Source organism: Pimephales promelas, chromosome 25, assembly GCF_988280905.1.
Source record: "Pimephales promelas chromosome 25, fPimPro1.hap1.1, whole genome shotgun sequence".
NCBI lineage: Eukaryota > Metazoa > Chordata > Actinopteri > Cypriniformes > Leuciscidae > Pimephales > Pimephales promelas.
Genome location: NC_142793.1, coordinates 11236187 through 11251600, shown reverse-complemented (window position 1 = coordinate 11251600; position 15414 = coordinate 11236187). Strand labels below are relative to the sequence as shown.

Here is a 15414-nt window from a genome sequence, read left to right as displayed (position 1 = left end):
CAGAACAGCACTGATTTCAACCCCTCAACACATACAGGCTGGCAAACACAAGGTGCTGATGCATGCTGGGAAACGCTGTAGATCTCTCCCGGAAGAACTGATTGTAATTGTTCGAGAACTCAAGCAAAAGACACCCGCTTGCCTCTGTTTATGCATGTGATTAGTGTGTGTGTGTGTGCGACCGGAGAAAGAAGAAAAGAGTAAAGGTTGAGAAACCGAGCTGGGCTTTGTGAATATTCATATGAACGTTTGAATATTCATGCTCATGAATCCATGCATGCCTAATGAGATAAAGAAGTGTTTATGCTGCCTCACAGTAAATTTGACTGTAATCTGAGTGTCCTGTGCTGTTGAATGGCTGCCACTGAGATATAAAACCATCAGAGGTGGAAAAATGGATTTCTGCAAGCGCGTGTGCTGGAGAAAGATTTGGTGTAATCTGCGTTTAAGAGTGGGGACTTGTCGTCAAGGTCAGTCTTTTTCCCTCTGAGAGGCGGCAGTGTGAAGACATTTCTCGGGAAGTGAGGAGGCTGCTGGGAAGGAGATTTGTAGCCGGTGGTGAGGGGAACCGAAAGAGTTTGGAGATTACGCCACACATGCATGAATCTGGAGGGCGGTAATGTGAGCTGGAACGGGAAACCGGTGAACAGACTTCTCAGAGAACGCACACCACAACAATGTGTGCGCAAAGTAAGCTCTTTAGGCTCAGAAGACTTGATGGAGGTCTCATTTATGTTTCCTTGAACCGTTGTTCCTCATTCTGTGGACAAGAATGAGGGAATCGTTGATGTACAGCAAGAATACGGAGCTATTAAAGGGACACTCCACCCATTTTTTGGTATGTTTTAGCTTACCTCAAGGGCATCCAAGATGTAGGTGTCTTTGTTTCCACAGTTTTTTCGATTTTTATGTTTTTAGGTCAAACCGTTCGTGTCTATCAGTCATATAATGGAGGTCTATGGTCACCACCTCAAAGAGCACGCACAGAGAAGTCCAAATTAAACATGATTTAATGACTCGTAAATGTAAGTACAAATTGATGGCCTAAGACACGAAACGAGCGGTTTGTGTGCGAAAACAAACAGTATTTATATCGTTTTTACTTCTTGTAACCCTCAGATCACTTAGACGGGGCTGTGTTTACAAGAGGTAAAAACGATATAAATACTGTTCGTTTTCTCACACAAACCGCTCGTTTCATGTCTTAGGCCATCAATGTGTACTTACATTTACGAGTCATTAAATCATGTTTAATTTGAACTTCTCTGTGCATGCTCTTTGAGGTGGTGACCATAGACCTCCATTATATGACTGACAGACAAGAACGGTTTGACCTAAAAATATCAAAATTGATAAAAGACACCTACATCTTGGATGCCCTTGAGGTAAGCTAAAACATACCAAAAATTAATTTTAACGTGAACTATCCCTTTAAATGCACGCGGATAGGAGATCATTCTTGAAAAATGTTTGCAGACATTGGTGTCTTGGCAAATCTGAGAGTTTGTTGAGATCTCTTCTCAAACACATTAGGGCATTTTATGTCTGAGGAGCAGGAGACATACGCAAATGTTTGCTCTCCATTTAATCGCACTGATTTATAGTAGAAAACAATTGAGATATTAATTAATAATGGGATTTTTCTTCCCTAATGCGCCATACTCTAACTCACTGATTTAATGTGCCAAAATGTGCTTATTTTTTGCTGATGAAATGCAAAACGCTCTTGTTGGTTTTCATCACGAAGCACTTAAATGCTCAAATTTGTTTTGAATTAAACACCGCTGTCAGTAATCCAACAATTATATGGTGACAAATAGTTTGTAAGGTTGTAGATTTCCAGCACTGATTTATAAATCTGGCGTGGATCCAAACCAGCCTGTGACCGCTTTAAATATTCTGGCTTTATAAATATCCTGCCTGAAAATAGACTCGACGTAAGATGTTGCTAATCATGCGGACATTACGGCAGAGTGTAAATGAAGCCAAAGGCGCGCCGTGATTATAGTTGCCTGAAACGGCTCTATCGTGTAGGAACAGAATACCTCCCTGGGTCACGAGGGACCATTGACTCGATCTTTCCTTTGGAAAACTCTTGCGGTAGTTCCAGATGAGTCCAGCTGATTAGTGCCTGTGGGTGAATCTGGGATTCGCACCCTCGGCGTGGTTAAAGTGAGGCCGTCGTTCCACTTGGGGAATGAAGCGATGGGTTTTTAATCATCTCCGAATTACATCAAACTCTGCAGGATTATCTCCCCTGCTGCCATCTGCCTCTTAATTAAATTGTCTTTAGACTGAGTTTGTCTATTGGGATGATATGGGAGGATCTACCTAAAGGAAATCAATCCAACAACCTCACGATTTTTTTTTTTTTTTTGAGAGCTTTGTTTTTCCTCCTGACCTGTAGCTGGTTCCCTTGCCCTGCGTGAAACACTGTTGGTAAAGATTTTCAGCTTATTTCCACACCAGTGTTTACCAGTGTAGCTTTCCCCGTGGCAGTCGTCGCAAACTATGAGATAATCACATAAGTGTTACTTATTTATCCTTAAATCCAGCCCACAAATCAATTTTCATTTTGGGAGATTTGCTTTGGCATTTAATGTGATCTCTCTCTTAAGGGTTGCTATGAAGTAGCCAAATATGTATTTTAAACGCCAAGGAACTGTAAATGTTATGCTCTCATGGGACAAACCTTCTTCATCTATATATTTTAAAGTTGTGATAGAGTTTTCTTCCCTATTTTGACTGATATAAAAGTGGGCCGGCTTCTCGAAACAAAACGAAGAAAAGTAGGGTGGGACTTTTTTTTTTTTGATTGGATGGTTATGGTTTGCTATTGGTCGATCTCATGTGAGTGACAGGTTGCCCCGCCCTCACTCCACATGTAATCAGAGAAGAGATGCTGGAGGGAGGGGAAGTTATTTGAATTAAAGAATATGAGGGTACATGAATTTAAAAAAAAGATGTACGTGTAATATTACATACAATTTTTATTTCTTTTATTTTTTCATGGTGACTAAAAAAGTATTGTGATTTACTATACAAACAAACAAAATTATAAACTACTTAAAATGATATTGGCTTTTGCGTTCTCTTTGTGCTAAAGAATGATGGGAAAAAGACGTCATTTTTCATGTCTCGCTAATGCTTTCAGTACCATAAAACAGTCACTGATTTCTTTGGAATATTTTAATATTATGGATTATCAAATGGTAGCTGTGAATATTAAGTTTTTAGCTATCTGTTGGTGAATGTGAATGTTAAAAAAGGCATCACAACAAACCTATTTCGTGACAACAACAAACAATCACTCATTTACTATTCCCCTTCCCTTCATTCATATATTACATTATTCTGCAATATTAGTTGTAATTAAATTATTGTTTATTAAACTGTTGTAGTAATGTCATGCTGATTTTTGGAGGAGAAAAACTGAAATGGCACTCTTCGTGTGATATTGATTAACTACATAAAATGATATAAATATATACATTTTCTAACCCCCATATCTTGAATTTTGTGATCATTCACATGCATTCATAAATACATTTTAGGGTCTTGATGTTTGTCATTTATATGAAATATTTAATCCGGAAAGGACAAAACAAATGATAATGAATGAACCCAAAAGGTTCCAAATAGAACTTTTTTCCTGGTTACAAAGAACCTTATTATTGAACCCTTAAAAAGGGTTCCGTATGGAACCTTTTAGGGGTTCCAAATACGTAGCGCTGATAGAACCTTTTAAGGTTCCATATAGAAGCTTTTCTTCTAAGAGTGTAAGGGAAGCGATTTTGAACACATCATGAGTGGTGTGATTTACATTTATTCATTTAGCAGACGCTTTTATCCACAGAGACTTACAAATGAGAACAATAGAAGCAGTTAAACTAACAGTAGGACAACCAACGTAAGTGCTATGACCCTCGCAGTTTAATTGAACACAGTTTTTGTGTTTTAAGAATAGAATAGAAGAGAAAAGAGAAAGTGTTTGTATTACTGGATCAAGTGCTGTTGAAAAAAATTACGTCTTCAGCAGTTTCTTGAAAGTGGCTACTGACTCAATAGCTCTAGTCATGGTAAAGGTCCCAGAAAGAGATTGTGTGCCTCTTTGAGATGGTACCACAAGACGACATTCGCTAGCAGAGCACACGTTTTTGGATGGCCCATGAGTCTGAAGTGTACTGTAAGAGGGAGCAGTAGGGTTGGGTATCGTTTGAATTTGAACGATTCTGATTCCGATTCCTTGTTTCGATTCCGGTTCCTAACGATTCTCGATTCCGATTCTTTTAAGAGGCAGGGTCAAAAAAGTTTAGCTAACCTTGCTAACCAATGGTCTTTCGGAAGGAAATAATCCTTTCTGAAGGAAATACTCCTTCTGTCACAAATACTCCTTTTGTCACAAATTTTGCATTTTGCCGAGATTTCGTTATTTTTAGAAAAGTGAAGCCACACTTTGGATCGCCGACATAAGCTACTCATGTTCGACTCGCGCGGTTATGCCAACACTTCCGGTAGACGCTTCTTCGTTGGTGTTGTTCAGCGGTTTCTTCTTCCGCTCGGCGGACTGTGAATATCGAAACTAAGAATCGAAATTTTAACTTTTGAACGATTCCGGGAAAAACTAAAAGTTAGTCCCGATTCCAATCGATACTCGATTCTCGATACCCAACCCTAGGGAGCAGTGCCAGTGGTTGTTCTGTTGGCAAACATCAGTGTCTTGAATTTAATGCGAGCGGCAACTGGAAACCAGTGCAATTTAGCGTGGAGAGGAGTGTAGTGTGATCTCTTCGGCTCATTAAAGAGATTGAAATTAATTTTTGATATGTTTTTGCTTACCTCAAGGGCATCCAAAATGTAGGTGTCTTTGATTCCACAGCATTTTCAATTTTGACATTTTTTGGTCAAACCGTTGTTGTCTATCAGTCATATAATGCAGATATGGGGGTCCACCTCAAAGAGCATGCACAGAGAAGTCAAAATTAAACATGATTTAATGACTCGTGACTGTAAGTACACACTGATGGCGTAAGACACGAAACGAGCGGTTTGTGTGAGAAAACGAACAAAATTTATATAGTTTTTACCTCTTGTTAACAGCCATCGAACTGATCTGAATCAGATCCGTCTCCAGACGTTACGCCGGAAGTGATCTCTCGCGCGTCTACGTCTTGCATTGTTTACACGGAGATTTCGGAAGTTTTACCTTTCACTAAACATATTTAGATATATGGGAAATTGCAATGGAAGACGATTTCGATATATATCTAAATATGTTTAGTGAAAGGTAAAACTTCCGAAATTCTAGCAATGTGGTCTGTGAAGTTCAATTGATCATCACTTACAACCCCAAGGTTCCTAGCTGACCTTGATGGAGTTATGGATGATAACTATTAATCAGTGCCTTGGTTGTTAATCAGTGAAGCGTCTACATTGGCTGGGCTAGTTGAGGCGACGCTCCTTCAGATGATGAACGCCGCATCCTAATCAATTATAATACCTGACCATTACATCAAAGCCGACTTGTGATGTTCCTGGTCTCTTAACTGGACCGCTACCTGCCCGATCTTCAAGGAGCAAATTACAGTTCGTTGCAGGCCTCATTAGTCAACTAAACGTGCAGAGCAGTGCGTTCACGAGCGAGAGATGAGTCGCTCGACTCTGAAAAGGTCTTTCCATGCATCAATAACTGTGCCAATAAACGTAGAGAAAATGCACGGTTGTAAAACGTATCTATTTGGTAATTTGAGAGCTCTGGTCTATAACACTGATCTGTTCCTGAGAAACAGCTGATGTTTTTTTTTTTAACTACATTCTGAATGTGATTTGTGTACAAAGCGTTATTGTAACTCTATCTCTCTGAGAGATGTGTGAGAAAAAAAATCCATCTATCGTCACATGTACAGCAGAACCATTGTTCCAGCGTTAGATATTTATGAACCCACTTAGAAGGTAGAGGAGAACAGACACATTCATGAATACTTACACTTTGCAATAATGTAACATCATTGATCAGTAAAATAGCCTGTTCTGGTTTATTCTAATTGAGTGGTTTGATGGTGGTGAGATGTACTGGCACATACACCAAATTTTCGTCCAAATTCCATATTCTGCTGTTATGCATTTCTTTAATTTGTCTTGTTCATAAGCTATGTGTTTTTAATATCACTTTGAGTGTTCATCTGGGCAATTCTGTTTACTGGTGTCGGAATTGAGATGCAGGATAAAAATCGACTATTGGTTTCCACACAGATGCTACATGATCAATTCTCAAGCTGGAGAGGACTTAGTGCACGTACTGTAAGATTCCAGTGCTGTGGGATTTACTGGAAGATTTCAGTATCCTATGGTTTCAGATTTTAAGATTGTATTGCTTTAGATGTCTTTAGGGATGTGTTGTTTATGCTGTAAAAGTTCAGCTCTATAATACTATAAAATGTCAGTACTGTAGAGTTTTAGCTCTCTACATATTTAGCATTATACATTGTAGGTTTAATTCCTGTAATATTTATAGTCTCAAATGTCAGTACTGTAGAGTTTTAGCTCTGTAAAATGTCAGTACTGTAGAATTTTAGCACAGTAAAAGTCCTTTATAGTCTCAAATGTCAGTACTGTAGAGTTTTAGCACAGTAAAGTAATTTATAGTCTCAAATGTCAGTACTATAGAGTTTTAGCTTTGTAAAATGTCAGTACTGTAGAGTTTTAGCACAGTAAAGTCATTTATAGTCTCAAATGTCAGTACTATAAAGTTTTAGCTCTGTAAAATGTCAGTACTGTAGAATTTTAGCACAGCAAAATCCTTTATAGTCTCAAATGTTAGTACTGTGAAGTTTTAGCACAGTAAAAGTCATTTATAGTCTCAAATGTCAGTACTGTAGAATTTTAGCACAGTAAAAGTCGTTTATAGTCTCAAATGTCAGTACTGTAGTTTTAGTACAGTAAAAGTCATTTATAGTCTCAAATGTCAGTATTGTAAAGTTTTAGCTCTGTAAAATGTCAGTACTGTAGAATTTTAGCACACCAAAATCCTTTATAGTCTCAAATGTCAGTACTGTGAAGTTTTAGCACAGTAAAAGTCATTTATAGTCTCAAATGTCAGTACTGTAGAGTTTTAGCACAGTAAAAGTCATTTATAGTCTCAAATGTCAGTACTGTGAAGTTTTAGCACAGCAAAATCCTTTATAGTCTCAAATGTCAGTACTGTGAAGTTTTAGCACAGTAAAAGTCGTTTATAGTCTCAAATGTCAGTACTGTAGTTTTAGTACAGTAAAAGTCATTTATAGTCTCAAATGTCAGTACTGTAGTTTTAGCACAGTAAAAGTCATTTATAGTCTCAAATGTCAGTACTGTGAAGTTTTAGCACAGTAAAAGTCATTTATAGTCTCAAATGTCAGTACTGTGAAGTTTTAGCAGTAAAAGTCATTTATAGTCTCAAATGGCAGTACTGTAGAGTTTTAGCACAGTAAAAGTCATTTATAGTCTCAAATGTCAGTACTGTAGTTTTAGCACAGTAAAAGTCGTTTATAGTCTCAAATGTCAGTACTGTAGTTTTAGTACAGTAAAAGTCATTTATAGTCTCAAATGTCAGTATTGTAAAGTTTTAGCTCTGTAAAATGTCAGTACTGTAGAATTTTAGCACAGCAAAATCCTTTATAGTCTCAAATGTCAGTACTGTGAAGTTTTAGCACAGTAAAAGTCGTTTATAGTCTCAAATGTCAGTACTGTAGTTTTAGCACAGTAAAAGTCATTTATAGTCTCAAATGTCAGTACTGTAGAGTTTTAGCACAGTAAAAGTCATTTATAGTTTCAAATGTCAGTGCTGTAGAATTTTAGCACAGTAAAAGTCGTTTATAGTCTCAAATGTCAGTACTGTAGAGTTTTAGTACAGTAAAAGTCATTTATAGTCTCAAATGTCAGTATTGTGAAGTTTTAGCATAGTAAAAGTCATTTATGGTCTCAAATGTCAGTACTGTAGAGTTTTAGCACAGTAAAAGTCGTTTATAGTCTCAAATGTCAGTACTGTAGTTTTAGCACAGTAAAAGTCATTTATAGTCTCAAATGTCAGTACTGTAGAGTTTTAGCACAGTAAAAGTCATTTCTCAAATGTCATTACTGTAGAGTTTTAGCACAGTAAAAGTCGTTTATAGTCTCAAATGTCAGTACTGTAGTTTTAGCACAGTAAAAGTCATTTATAGTCTCAAATGTCAGTACTGTAGAGTTTTAGCACAGTAAAAGTCATTTATAGTTTCAAATGTCAGTGCTGTAGAATTTTAGCACAGTAAAGGTCGTTTATAGTCTCAAATGTCAGTACTGTAGTTTTAGCACAGTAAAAGTCATTTATCATCTCAAATGTCAGTACTATAGAGTTTTACCACAGTAAAAGTCATTTCTCAAATGTCATTACTGTAGAGTTTTAGCACAGTAAAAGTCGTTTATAGTCTCAAATGTCAGTACTGTAGTTTTAGCAGTGTAAAATGTTGATAATTATTATAGTTTTGGTTTTACCACCGTAAAATTTCATTGTTTAATTTGTTTTATGAATTTACAACTGTAATGGTTTAATACTGTAATATTTAAGTCCTTTATAGTCTCAAATGTCAGTACTGTAGAGTTTTAGCACAGTAAAATTTTAATATTAAAGAGTTTTGTTGTATGAATTCAGCACTGTAGTGTTTTAATACAGTAATATTTCAGTACTTTAAATAGCACGGTAATTGTCAGTACTGTAGAATTTTACAACTATAAAATGTAATTATTTAGTTTTGTTTTTATAAATTTATTACTGTAACTGTTTAATACTGTTTCAGTCCTTTGTGGTCTCAAATGTCAGTACTATATAGTTTTAATACTGTAATACTGAATCTCAGTACTTTGACAGTCCCAATGCAATACGATTTATGTACTGTATGGTTTCAGTACTTTAGAGTTTCATTGAAGTACCTTCAGTAAAACAGTGCTGCATAGTTTAATAATATATTACCTCAGTGACTGTGACTTTTTTGCTGTAGGGTTTCCTTATTGTTGGGTTTGAATGCAGGGCACATTCCTTAGAGAACATCTGCCTTTGATGTTTGGTTAAAATGTGTTTCATGAAGTGTAAAATCTGAATATTATGCTTGGATGTGGGCAGTCAGTGAGTACTGATTATGTAAACCCTAAAAATGGCCTTGTGACCCTCAGTCAAAGGTTACAGGCATTGTGTTCTTCTGTCGGATTTACTGAAACAATTCACTGTGCTGTTGAGGCTTGGAGTTTAACAGCACGTGTTGTAAGGCTGAGAAATGTTGAGACCTAATGTGGAAGAGTGTATTATTCCTTTTATTCAGATGGTTTTAATCATTGCAAGGTCTGGAGGCAGGATTTGAACATGATTCTCCAGACACAAAACGACATATTATTCTCCAACCTGACTGGTGCCCTCAGAGACGGAGAAAAACAGGTCACTCCAAAACTAGTTCAGGGGTTTTTCCATTCAGTGACTACCTTGAAAAAAAAAACCTTTTTGTACTGTTTGCCCTCTTTCCTGTTCATTTTACAAAAAATAATATAGATTTTCTGTGCTTTTAATTGGCTAATGTAAATGAGTTGAAGTTAATGTCAGCTGATTTGTGCGTTGTGTTTTGTGGGAGTGGCCACTGTATTTGTGGGTGTGGCCATTGGCTATTTTACCCACATTTATAATAAAGTAGGCTCTGGCCAGGAATGGGAACTTGTAAGGTTTGTAAATAGTTTTCAAGGAGTTGTGTTTACAGTTCTGTTTAGTGTTATCTGTGCTATTTTCCATTTAATTTGAAGCTGCGTTTCAGAAATGTGAAGTATACTACCCTATCTCACGACCAATTCGCACAAATTCGACGAATGATTAAAAAGTGTCTAATTCGTACGACCTCACTCGTACGAATTCGTACAATTTGTCTAAACCCACGTAATGTGTAGGTTTAGGGGCGGGGTAAGGGGTAGGTCATTCGTACGAATTCATACGAATTGGCCAATTCGTAAAATATGTACGATTTAGCAAAATCGCACTAATTCGTACGAGCGAGGTCGTATGAATTCGTACGAATTAGCTCCTTTTTAATGATTCGTCGAATTCGTACGACTTGATCGTGAGATCGGGTTGGAAGTATAAGCACATTGTTGCTTAATAAAATGTAGCTTTTGAGAAAAAAAATGTAATTAAGTAAAGTTAACGTAATAAGATGAGGTTTGATTTACTCATTTCACTTATTATGTTAATATATAGTTAAACTTACATAATGTGTATTTACCTTAAAACAATTTTTTTTTCCAGTGTAGGCTCCAGCTTTCTCTGACCATGAACCGGTGATCGTAAAATTAGATGCAGTTGTGTGTGTGTGTGTGTGTGTGTGTGTGTGTGTGTGTGTGAGTGAGTGATCTAAGTCAGTATGGGTAGATATGATTGTTACCAGCATAGCTAGAGAATACAGAACAAGAGAATGAGATTTTGTTGGTTCCAGATGAGATGAGTGCTGTGCTGAAACATCTTTTAAAGTAGCTATTGCTGTCTGTGCACTGCAGCCTGCGGCGGGGAAATGCCATCAGTAATACAAAGAGAAATATCTCAACATAGTGTATTGTGTATGAGCCCAGCTCAAGCGAGCCAAGCCATTTCTCTCCGCTCGCCTCGATCTGACAAGCTCAAATCTGATTGGCTGCTTCGCCAAAACTCTCGGAGTGTGCAGGTTTTTCTAGTGGTCATGTTTAACACAGTACTATATTGATAAAACTACTGAGGAAGACCTATTTTCTTTTACAAATTTGCTAGGTTAGTGGTATCAAATCTTTAAAAGATAACTTAGAATTTAGTTCAAGATGCCTAGTACACTGTAAAAAAATATTGTTGGTTTAACTTAAAAAAATAAGTAACCTGGCTGCTTTAAAATTTTAAGTTCACTGAAATGGAAAAATTGAGTTAATACAATGAAGGAGATTCATTTAATCACCAGAAACTCAAAATATTATGTTATCTGAACTACATAAATTATCTAAGTTGATTTGACAAAAGAAAAAATGTTGATGAAAATATTTTTTTACATTGTAGATTAAAACTATTCATCATTTATAAATGATGCAAAGCATTACCAGCATGCCAACACATTTTATTATTATTATTATTATTATTTAATATTATTTTATTATTTAAACATTCACATCATACAGATACTGCTATGGAATTATTATAATAGTTCATTATTATTATTTATGTTTTTTTAAATATTATTACAGCGTTATTATATGAATTAATGTTATTGTTATTATTTAATACTATTTTAGCAGCATACCAATACCACTGAGTCATTAACTATTTTCTGCTATTATTTGTATGTTTACAAATTTACTTTTTTTTCCCCCTCGACTGCTTATTAATCAACTATTTTGTATTAGCGGCAAGTACAGCTATGTTTGCTTTCTTAACATGTTGGTCAGATGGTGGGTCAGATTCTTGGCCAGAATAATTTACGCTGCTAGTCAAAAGTCTGGCTATGCAAGACACAATGTGGACAATAATCAAAAATCTGTCTTATTTTGTCAGTAGAAGCCATTAGTTTCTCTACTAGAGAGTGTTGTGTTGGATTCTGTGCGTCATTTTGACCTTTCTAGCCCTGGAAAGAGGCGAGACGGAGATGGAGAGAGCAAAAGAGCAGGATTATTCTGAAACCGAAAGCCGTTGTGTGCGCAGACAGAGTTTGTGTCACACTAGACTTGTAGATCATATCAAGTGTCGCTCATACGTCAGATTAGGCCTAATGTGCGTCTGCCCTCATCACGACGTCCTGTGCCTTACAAACCGTTCAGATTTGTCATGCTGTTCCAACATTAACTGTGAAATAAATCATGTGGTTTGGAAGATGCCATTCTGATGTTTGTTTTCTCCGGGCTGACGGCTCTATTCCTGTCGGTCTCATTTTCCCCAGTCACAAAAAATCAGCTGGAGAACCCAACACAGACATCGAGCAACAAATGAGAGTCCAAATTGGCTCTGGCGAGTAAATAAAACACTTTTACATGGTTTAAGTTGAATTTTAAGAATATACTTTAACTCTCTCTGAGTGCTGTGAGTGTTTCCACTGAAAGATCGAAACGGTGTACTAAAGAAACATCTGACGCCACTCATTGGTCTTCTAGACACTAAAAAATTTGATCTTGGATTCCTAGAAGATAAAGTTTTAATTGAATTATGGAACCTGAGAGCTTCTTATAGAACCTTTTAGGGATGGATTAAGTTTTAATTGAATTATTTTTCTGATTTTGGTTAAATTTAATGAATTAAACAGCTCGTAAACATATTCTATCACTAGAAAAAAAAATGAAATTACACATTAAACATGAAAGTATTGTGCAAATAAAAAGGGTGTAATGTTTTGATTTCATTCAACACCAAAATGAATATATTATGAACAGACAACATGATTGGCTACCTTCAAATGACATCATTTGACAAACAACATTTTTAACGATTTTAACTCAAAATAAGTTAAGCAATATTCAACTTTTTTTGTTATACAAGATTCAACTCAATTTGTTTAAGTCAGTTTAATGTATAGTTTTAATTACTTGAACATCCAAGTTGATTGTACTTAAAAAATTAAGTCAAAAGCTTATATATAATATATTTAAGTTTATACATGAATTAAAGCTAAAGCTCATATTTATGATCATTTTGGATCCTGGAAACATCTCTCAACCTCTCAAATGTTACCGTTTTCCCCATCTTACGACAGGTTCACTGGTGGCTTATTAGCTGTGACACACACACACATTTCAAGGTGTTAAGTGACTCCAATCCTGTAGTCTCTGCATACCAGTGCAGAAATCTCTCATAACTCATCTGTTAATGCAGCCCAGTCGGAATAAGACCATCGATCCAGGCATACGTCTGTCTGGAAAATCTCCTGAACGCAGCTTTAATCTGATTTATCTCGCCGAGAGGAGCTGAAAATCCTGGGACGCCCATTTACTGAATGCAGTTATGGGTGCGTGTGATGTGCACTGACCCCTATGAATTTAAACAGACAGCTGTTATGTCATGGGAGGCCGTTTGTTTATGCTGCTCACAGCTATTGTGTTCAAACAGCTTCTTCAGGCAGATGCTTAAGGTGCCTGGAAAATTGTTTTTTTTTTTTTTTAGGCACAGCGATCTGAGTGAGAGCAACAGCGCCCCCATGACCTCATGTTTGGTACTACAGTCAACAACAGGAAAAGAATGATTCTGAACATTTTCCTTAGAATAAAAAGATTGGTACATGTGTACAATGAGGATTTCAGAAGGTAATACCATAGTACTTTGATATTCTTCATATAAAAATGTGAAGTTACTCATTCATTAGAAAATTTTACCTCAGACATCTTTGACTAGTACGCTATGGAGTCATGGACCCCCCCAAAAAAGAGACACTGTGCACTTTTAAAATATCTTCTTGTTAGAACAAAGAAAGGCACAGGTTTTGGTACTAGGGTGATAAAAATGACCAAACTTTCATTTTTGTGAGAATTGTTTCCTTAAAAGCCACCGTTCGCCACTGTATGGATCAAAGTAGCCTAGGCTATATTTAGGAACATTGGCATGTGATATTTGGCTATGTGTGTGCTGACTACAGATCTGTAGGCCTATAAATTATTGCTAAGACTTGTATGGCTCAAACCCAGTGATCGACATTTTTATTGATATTGCTTCTCAGGTGCTTTTGAATTCACTGTTATTGCTTTTTGTTCATAAATAGCCTATGGCGGCTGTGTAAAAGTCATGTGACCAAAACAGATGAATATTCAATGCTAGGCTACTGTTCATCACCACATTTTTTTAGTGTTTTGTCTTGTCATATACTTGTATTATTCTCAAGTCATTTAGATTAAAACCATCTGCTGAATAAATAAATGCTTGACTACTTCAATACTGTATACCCTCAGTGTTTCTGTAAGGGTCTGTTCATTTAAAAACAAATCATACATGCAGCTTCCTTAAAGTATTTCAGATGGATTTAAACTGTGGTAACTTGGTGTTAGTTTAAAAAACTGAATTTGAATGTCAGAAAGCTTCCTATAGGCTTCATCTTTTACATTCAATATCGATATTTCATCATTGGCTAGAACTGGTCTACAGATTTGGCGGGAAATGTGCTTCTCATGGTAAACTGTGAGGAAGAGACACTTTTCTGTCAGCATTTGCGTGAGAATCTCTCTCAGACGCACGCTTCGCAGCAGTTTATTTGTTCAGAGACATTTTGGAGACTGAATAAACGGGACTGGAGACGCGCGCGCGTGTATGTGTGTGTGTGTGCGCGCGCGCGCCGCGCGTGTGTGTGTATGAGGTGCTGTCTCTCATTCGGCGCGGGGTGAGTCTACACTGCAGACCGAATCACCGCTGTGATTTTACTTGGACAGACGGAGGATAGCAGAATATCTGTGCGACTCGTTGAGCGCATCGATCACCCGACAAATGATAATGTGATGAAGATGACGATGATGATATCTGTGATCCTATGAAGAGAGTTTATGTAGGCTATGTGCCAATATGAGGATCCTCTGTGATATATGCAGGGTTTATCATACACGGATATAAGCACTTTCAGCGGTTTTTCTGGACGGATCGTCGCGTTTTATAAGATGAACATATCAACGTACGTGTTATTGCAACGATACATGATGCTGTAAGTTCTCAACGCTTCCGATTTAATTGTGTGTGTGTGTGAGAGACACGTGTGACAGCCAAAATGGGATAACGTTATGTATCTTGTATATATATAAACGTGATATTTAACAATATATATTATGCAAAAAAGAAAGGAACATCATTAAACATCATTCGTGTATGTAGTGTATGTCTATAATATTATATATATATATATATATATATATATATATATATAATATTATATATAATATTATATATCAACACTTATAATAACTTGACTAACTAACTAACTGATACTTACTAACTATAACTAGATTTGTAATAGTTTAATATGCACCCTTACATGTAAAGTTTCCAAAATGGGGATTTTTACTGCGATGCCGTAGAAGAACCATTGTTGGTTCCCAAAGAAGTTTTCAACGAACAGAAACAACCAATTTATTTCTAGTGTGAAGAACATTTTTTATTTTTAAAAAAGCTAAAGAACTACAATAAAGATTAAAGAACCTTTTGTGGTTCTTTATGAAATCATGGAACCATATGCTAGAACCTTTCATTTTTAAGAGTGTACTGTATTCAATTTAAGGCCTTCATATAAATGCATAAAATATGAGTTATTGTTGATCTAACATAAGAGGTAGGCTAATAATCCAAGCCATGTCATTTTTATAACATTATACCTTCACAAAATGTAGAAAAACACCCTTGAACTTCAAATCTAACGGCCAAAAATGTTGAATTTGACCTGTGATGCTAGTGAA

The 15414-nt window shown here is 36.4% G+C and overlaps 1 protein-coding gene across 5 annotated transcripts in view; it reads left to right on the top strand.

Annotated features, from left to right (window-relative positions):
• Positions 1-15414, top strand: part of lingo1a (leucine rich repeat and Ig domain containing 1a) — a 120880-nt gene that overhangs the window by 76029 nt on the left and 29437 nt on the right. Inside the window, exon 1 of one of the 5 annotated variants that reach the window (XM_039669767.2) lies at positions 14329-14669. The exons of the other annotated variants lie outside the window; for them this stretch is intronic. The gene's annotated coding sequence lies outside the window, so the exon portion shown is untranslated. Of the gene's footprint in view, positions 1-14328; positions 14670-15414 lie in introns of those variants that run through there. 5 annotated transcript variants of the gene reach the window in all.